This window comes from Carassius auratus, linkage group LG45M, assembly GCF_003368295.1.
Source record: "Carassius auratus strain Wakin linkage group LG45M, ASM336829v1, whole genome shotgun sequence".
Classification (NCBI taxonomy): domain Eukaryota; kingdom Metazoa; phylum Chordata; class Actinopteri; order Cypriniformes; family Cyprinidae; genus Carassius; species Carassius auratus.
Window position 1 is genome coordinate 574,741 of NC_039299.1, and position 8,532 is coordinate 583,272.

Genomic DNA, 8,532 nt, shown 5'->3' on the forward strand with positions numbered 1-8,532 from the left:
CCTCCCTCTCTCTCTCTCTCTCTCTTTCCATCTCGTTTCCGCTTACGCGTGCACGTGCGTGGGTCAGTGACCGAGAGGTGAGTGAGCGCTGAAGGGTTTTTTTCTCTGTAAGTTTTCCCTTTCATCTCTTTTTTTCTTGCGGGTCTGTTAAGGATTTAAGGGCGATTTTTTTCTTAACTCTGTGTGTTAAGGGCTGCCGAAATGGGGACACATTCTGATGGTCTTTTATTGTTAACTGCCCGGCATGGATGTAAATGCATGCCGGATGAATCAATCACAGTTGAAGATGTTTTAAATGCGATTGGAGTTGATTTAGGTGCGAGTAATATCTTATCAGCATCTAGAATGAATAAAGCCATCGTTGTTTTTCTAATAGAAGAGTCGATGGTAGATGATTTGGTTGAGCGTGGTTTAACTGTGGGGAATGTTTTGGTGTCAGTTTTACCGCTATCTAATCTGGCAGAGAAAGTGATGTTGTCTAATGTACCCCCGTTTATTTCTAACGACTCATTAGAACGCTTACTTGTTCGCTACGGCAAATTAGTGGGACCAATAAAGATGATTCCTCTTGGCCTAAAAAACCCTGATTTGAAACATATAATGTCTTTTAGACGCCAAACACATATGGTGTTGAATGCGGATTGTCAGTCTTTAAATGTTTCTGCAAAGATTACTGTGCAAGGCAAGGGTTACACAATATTTATTAGTACAGAATCGATGAAATGTTTCAATTGCGCCATATATGGGCATATAAAGCCCTTTACTTGTTGAGGCTGTGAGTGAGGTTGAAAATGGGGATGAACCTGCTAACACACAGCAAGTAACCCCTGCTACAGAAAACCATAGTGTGGGTGAGAGCGTCAATGAAAATATTGAAGATGTAGAACAAGTTGCAATGATGACTCTGTCTGGTGATAGAGATGATCAAATTGAATCTGAATCACTGAGTAATGTGAGTGCAAATGAACAGTCTGTTGTAAATGATTCTGTGACTGCAGGAGAAAATGAATTGGGTATTCCTGATGGACAAATAAAAGTTGCCGGAGAGACTCAAATGTTGCCCGAAAATCTATCTCAGAATATAATAGACACAAAACTACTGGAGCCAGAGCTAGGAGAATCCCAACCGGTCGATGATGATAGTACTGATAGTGCCACATCAGATGAAACAGGTGTGACTGAAATGAATTCTCAAGGAAATACTCTGTTTTTAAACTAAAGTCTTATTATTCTGTCCAGCAGATAAATAATTTCCTTGATGCCACATTTAATCAGCGAAGACCCAAAATAGAGGGTTTTTTTCCTGATTTACAACTTTTTGTTGAATCTTTTGCTGTGGCGATGAGAAAATCTACACTTGAGGAAATTGACCAGCCTAAACGATACAGACTTAAGAAATACATGAGTACTGTTAGGCAAAAGTTGAAAATGTGTCAAAAAAAAATTAGACAATATACTTGGTTGAAGAGAAATTCAAATAGATTGTCTGGAGCCAGATTGGATCGTTTCTATGTTAAAAAAACACATAGAGATAGGTTCTTTAATAGTTGTATTTCTCCTTCTTTTCTCTCTGATCACCATTTTTGTTCAATATCTGTTTCTGTTGTATCTTCCAAAATCTATAAATCACAGTGGCGTTTCAATAATAGACTTTTACAAGATCACAATTTCCTTCAATCTTTCAATCTTTTCTGGGAGTCTTGGAGAGAAAAGAGAGACAGTTTTCAATCATTAAGTCAACGGTGGGATATTGGCAAAGTCCATATAAAGATCTTTTGCCAACAATACAATGCAGAAAGTATCGGAAGCTTGAAAGATGAAATGAAGATTCTTGAACAGAGCATCCTTGAACAAAGCACCGAAAATGCTTCTGATGATTTAACTTCTGTTGATCACATCACAGAGAATAAGCTTCTGTTGAAAAATCTGTTGGAGGAAAGAGGAAAATTAGCTTTTTTAAGAACTAGATTTTCCCAACTTAAAATGAAATGGACATTCCCACAACATTTTTTTTGGACTTGAAAAAAAGCAAAAAGAGCAAAAACAATTTCATCAATTGAATTTGAATTTTTAAAATCCTTTTGGAGTCTAATGGGCCAGGATTTATATGATGTTTTTGTTGGATGCATTAATGGAGGGACTCTACCTTTAAGTTCCCGGAGAGCAATGTTAACATTGATCCCCAAAAAAGGAGACCTTGGATGCCTAAAAAACTGGAGACCGGTTTCACTGTTATGTGTTGATTTTAAAATCTTTAAAATCTTTTAAAATCAAATGCTTTTCAGAGCCACTGTCTTGTACATAGACAGAAATATGGATGTTTTATTTAACCTTAATAATGCTAATGATGTTTTGGTAACACTTTAGAATAATGGTCCATTAGTTAATGTTAGTTAATTCATTAACATGAACAATGCATTTATTACTGTATTTATGTTAGTTAATGAAAATTATGTTATTAATTGTTAGTTCATGCTAATTCACAGTGCGTTAACTAATGCTAACAGCCACAACTTTTGATTTTAATAATGCATTAGTAAAAATATTAATAAATGCTGTAGAAGGATTGCTCTTGGTTAGATCATGTTAACTAACATCAGACCGTTATTCTAAAGTGTTACCCACTTTTTCACTTTCTAAAGCACAATTTGAATTACTTGCATATTTGGTAAGATAAGAGTCGTCATTAAAGTTGTGTAATCTGGGGCTTGTGTTGAGCGTGGAATGTCACAGTGAAGAAAACTCCAGCATGATGAATTCAATAAATCTACACTCGCAGAAAAAAAGGTACAAATGCTGTCACTTGGGCAGCACCTTTGCAAAACGTACACTTTTAGTTACTTCTATGTTCTTTTACTTCACTAATATGGACTGTTTAGGTACAAAGGTGTGCCTTTTGAAAAGGTACTGCACCAGTGACAACTCTTGTACCTTTTTTTCTGAGTGTATGTATAGATTTAGACTCTTTTGTACCTTTTTCCAGGTGGGCACAGTGAGTAAGGACTTGTAAAGGGTGCGGACCAGCCTCTTAATTTATCAGTATCCCACAGAACTGTTCAATTGTTCTCCAATGTCATTGTTTCCATGACTTCAATGAGCAATGGGTGGATAGTTTGTTTGGTTTTTGATACTTTTGAAGGTTTGTAGGTGGTGTGGGTGGGGACTGAGAGTATTAACCTCTTCGGTGTTATTCAAAGAATAAACGCACCCCACCCTGAACTTTTCTCTTTGTTCCTGTCATTATCTGCCACACTTCAGGAAGTTTAATCATTTAGGAAGTTTTCATAAATGTAAGTCTACAATTTCCCCTCCGGAGCAGACCATGAAAGGAAATCATAAGAAGACTAAGACTGTTTTATTAGTGACAAAGAATGAAAACACACATAAATCAGGCGCAAAATAGGCGTTATGGCAAAAATAAACAATGCCTTGTTATTAAATTCCTGTGCAATCACTAATCATATGATTTTGATTAACAGCACGACTGCACTATAAGTGACTGTTAACCATTTGTTTTCCCAATTCAGTGATTTTCACATGCTCCTGTTCTTATTTCGGCGACCTTCTCAAGACGGGAAATTAGAGAGAGACACCAGCGACAGTCATTCAGGCGGTCAACCCTTTTCCATTTTTAATCGGTGAGTTATGCACATTAAAACACCACTCACATCATCAGAATGTAATCAGTCTAATTTAGAAATAGTTCCCAAAAGTGTATTAGTTAGTAATATGAATCCTCAAGTAGGGTGCAGTCAAATCCTTCCTGCTCAGGTATTGTCTTTTCAGTCATATCCTCAGAAAGAAAGGACGGATGTTCCTCTTTTATTTTTTTTACACAGTGGTGTAACCTTTTGCACCTAAAGACGCAGTCAAAGGGAATATATTATAGATAAAACAGTATGAGAATTACTGGATGTTGTCTTTTGCTCCACAGGTAGAAGTTACTGGATTTGTCAGAAAAAGATTTCTTTATACGAAAAAAATAAATAAATCGCTTTAACTGTCTATGAATTGACTGATTTCACAGTTTTTGTCAAATAATTACAATTATCTAATTAAAATGATTTAGATTTAAAGCATTTAACCCAATATTAAATTGTTTAAATCTTAAAAAGGGGGCCTAAAATGGGACTTGATGAACTTTTGCTAAAAAATTTTTTTTTTTTTATTATATAATATGAAAAAAAATTATATAAATTTAATTTTTTATTATATTTAAATGTTGAATTTCAAATTTAAATATTTTCTAAATTTAATACAGTAAAGGAATATTGTAAAACCATCTAATATCATCATCCTTGAGAAGATTTTAATTTTTTCTTAAACAAAAGGATGGAGGAAAAATAAAATAAAATGTGCTTTATTGTCATTAAAATGCTACTGTAAAAAGACACTTCATTTATTTCAAGAATTGTTTTTTCTTCTTCTTCTTATGGCTTTGGCTCAAATACGACTTGGACGTGTTTTTGGATCATTGACTTAACTCCAGTCTCTCTTGGGTGACTCTTCAGTACTTTACAAAAAGCTTCTGCTAAATCACAATCAAAGACCCGTCTTCACCAGTTAACTTAACACTGTGTTCTTTTTAACCTAATAGCCAATTTGCACATTCTTGTACATTTTTTTTTGGTGATATGAACCATATGGGGAAAAAATACCAGCAATTTGGTGACTGAAGCCAATTTATCCAATAAAAGCAGATGCTTTCATTCAAAGCAAGGACTGAGTATTTCCCTCTGTCTCTCTCCTGCAGATACAGCAGTAAAACACATCCTCCCCTGCCTTTCCTCATCTTGTTTTTGGAACCTGTTGACGTCTGACATGTGTTTTATTGCTTTGCCGTTCACAGATGAGAATCTAACGCTCGGTTTCAAAACCTAGCGTACTGTCTACGTAAGCAACACTTTAAGACGTTTGTTTTATTGATCATCTCTTGATTATGTGCCAGTTTCAAGCTCAGTGTTTCATAATTAATATGCCGTCACTTTTTCTTACATTCTGAGTATTGCAGTGATTGCTAAATTTGATTTATAATGTGATTTAATCAGAAGTCAGTGAGACGAAAATTTTCTGAAGAAAGTGTTTTCCTTTTCTTTCACTCTCAGAAATAAAAGGTACAAAAGTTGACACTGAGATGGCACCTTTTCAAAAGGTACTAAAATGTACTACTTAGCTACTACTATGTATTTTTATGGTACTAATATGCCTTCTTTAGAGGTAAATAAGGTAAAAAAAAAAAATAAAAAAAAAATTTACCGTCTCAGTAAAAAAAAAAAAAATTCTGAAAGTTGGTGTTTTTATCGGATGCTTAAATAAAGGTTCTTTATTGGCATCGATGGTTCCATGAAGAAACTTTAACATCCATGTTATCTCTCCATTCCACAAAAGGCTCTTTATAGTGGAAAAGCGTTCTTTAGATTTTAAAATATTCTTCACACTAAGTAAAAATGGTTCTTCCAAAAACTGTTCACTGAAAGGTTCTTTAGAGAACCAAAAATAGTTGTTCTATGACATCACTGTGAAAACCCAGTTTCGGAACTTTTTATTTTTAAAAGTCTATTATTTTCTGGCCTCTAGACACTCAACCAGACTCATGATTTGAGGAATCATTCACAAACACTGCAGGGTGATGCACAATGCAGTAACACTTATTGTTAGATGTTTGTTTAGATCACTAACAGAAACAGTGAGCAATAGTATAATGATTGCATTTAAAGTATAAAGGATGTACAACTGTTGGCGATCTAACACTGTAACTGGCCACATTTTTTGACTGTTCCCAGGATAATGGAAGAACTGCATGAGCCGGTGAACAAGGGAGGATTTGGAGGACATCCAGTCTGTGCCTGCTGAACTGATTCGACTGGAGCTCTGCAAAACATCCCGGCCTGAGCTGTCCACCTTATTCACGTTGTGATTCAGCTGAATGGCATTCGGGAGCAGATGGCAGTAATTAAGCATTTGTCAGTTTGATCCATGATATACTCATGCATGAGTGCTTTACATTGGCAGAAAAATACTCATCCTCAGGCCAGCCGAGATGTAGAATACAGATTGTGTCAAGAAGCAGCTTTACAGTGTTATACAGGAAAATAGTTTGACAATAATGGAAGAAGACATTAACAAACAGTCAAATTTTCAGCTAAAGTCAATTCATTGATAAATCAGTGATGTCATCATCCAGTTCAGTTCTCTTCCAATAGAAGAATGAAACCGACTAATGTTAGCGTAGATGCCATTCTTTTTATGATGAGGTATCTAGTACATTGGATGTTATGGGAAGTTGTCCTAATTAATGCAGCCTAACAATCCTTTAATGGATTTGAATTATAGAAATGTGTTAGTGTGTTTTATGAATGCCAGGTTAAAGAGGTTAAAAAATTGGGTCTTTAATCTTTTTTTTTTTTTTTTTGCTAAATGAGATAAATCCTTGCATAATTTAAAACCCCTAAATCTTATCAAGTATTGTCCTCTACTACGAGAACTTTAGGAAAATGAAAATTTTAATTTGACGAGTTAAATAGCAATGAAACTGTGAGTTTACTATAATCTAAATTGCTTTGGAAAGTTACCCTCACTTGAATATATCTTACACATGAAAACACATGTTTGAAAAATATCAATATCAAAAATGGTAAGAACTTGTTGTTGAAGTTTATGAAATAAAGAAGCAGATGGAGTATATCTGTTTGATTGGGTTACAATCCTAACAAAACAAAACAATTTTGAAGAGTAGAAGGAAAAGTACTCGCCCAAACAATATTACAAAATGAAAGATATGGATAAATTAAACTATAATAAAGCGTAAGAATACACTCTGTAGTGATGCTTAACGCTCCTTATTATACCAGTAGATTTATGTATTTTCTGCTCATGAATTCAGCTTGTTCTTTGATAGTAGACACTTGAGGCACCTCAATATACTTCGTAATAATTTTGTATAAATCCTTAGGGTATTTTTTTCCACTAAAGATGATAAAATGTTTTTTTTATATATAAAGATAATTTGTTTCAATTAAACCAATTTGCATAAGTAATTAAATCCATCATTTGTATTATTAATCAATTAATTAAAACTTAGGTGAGAGAGAACTAAGGTTGTGTCATCAGCAAACATTACTAGAGTAAGAATATCTGAAACATTCGACAGGTCATTTATATAAATAAGAAATAGCAGTGGTCCAAGTATCGACCCCTGAGGAACCCCAAAGAGTAGATTGGATTTGCTGGAATAGCAACCCTTAAAACAAATAGTTTTTTTTTATTTAGTAATATATTATGAAATATAATTGTATTTTCAGCATCATTTCTCCAGTCTTCAGTGTCACATGATTTTCAGAAATCATTGAAAAACATGTGGACCTCAGTAAAGCGGGGAAATCCAATCTGGAAATTGTCCAGTCCTTTGTGTTCATACTCAATAAATCAAACAGAACTGATTTCCAACCTCATGTGACCTTCTTAAACCAATAGTTCACTCAGTGGTGATAATGTCTTCATTTACTCACCCTCGTGTTATTTCAGTATGACTTTCCTTCTTCCTTGGAGCTCAAAAGGAGACTTTTTGAAATATCTTCATGTCTGTTTTTGAAGCATAAAGGACATAAACCTCATTAGTCATTATAATATGATATGGAAATGCATCAGACAGTGAACAAGTGTGTGTAAGTGAATTCGTCTGCAGTCTGTGACTTCACTGCTGACGTGCTTCTGGTGACAAAACCACACGAGAGCTGGTTTCGTTACAAATCATATGAACATTTAATAGTTTTAATTGTCTGTTCAAGAGAGTCTGTGTGCAGCTCATAACCATCCAACGCCTTAAGTCTCACAATTTCTCCAGAATTATTTGCTGAAAGTTAATCTATAAATAACTGTTCTCTGGTAATCAACAGTATGTCACAGACAGTGCTATTTTAATATCATCCACATTGCTGGGATTAGTTAACACATAATTAAAATTCAACATTAGAATAAGTAATAATGTGTAAACTTGAAATGATAAAAAAAAATAGTTTAGTTAACTTTATTTTAAGTTGGATATTTAAGTTATCTCAAATGTAAAATTATAATTTGAGAGTGTATGATAATATTTTTTTTTAATTTCCTGTATGATTTATTTTTTTATTTCCTGTTTCAATAATTTCAGTTCAACATGTTAATTTTTGTGGTTTAAGATTTTCATCAGATATTAATATTTTATTTTATTTAAGCTTTTATTATTGTTTTATTTTTTTTTTCTAAAATACATTTGTAATAAAATATATACAACTTTTTGTAATGGCTATTAATAATAGTTTTTAATTATACATTGATTATAATTAATAGTTATTGCAAGTTTTTTAATTAGATTTAGTTATAACAATAACAACCCTGATTAAAGGTCATACAATATTAAACTTTACTTTAAATTCAATGTTGTCACTGTTTTTTATCCATGTAGCCTACAAACATTTAATTTGTAAAAATGTACCTATAGATGAATATATTTTGATTTGCAAATTCATAAATATTTATCAGAAAAAAAAATTT

The 8,532-nt window shown here is 33.4% G+C and overlaps 1 long non-coding RNA gene across 1 annotated transcript; it reads left to right on the plus strand.

Moving 5' to 3' along the window:
* Positions 1–45: 45 nt before the first annotated feature.
* On the plus strand, positions 46–8,027 carry LOC113068534 (uncharacterized). Its single transcript, XR_003279568.1, has 4 exons — positions 46–107; positions 3,528–3,638; positions 4,754–4,893; positions 5,784–8,027. It is a non-coding gene; the product is annotated as an uncharacterized LOC113068534 (long non-coding RNA).
* Positions 8,028–8,532: the final 505 nt, after the last annotated feature.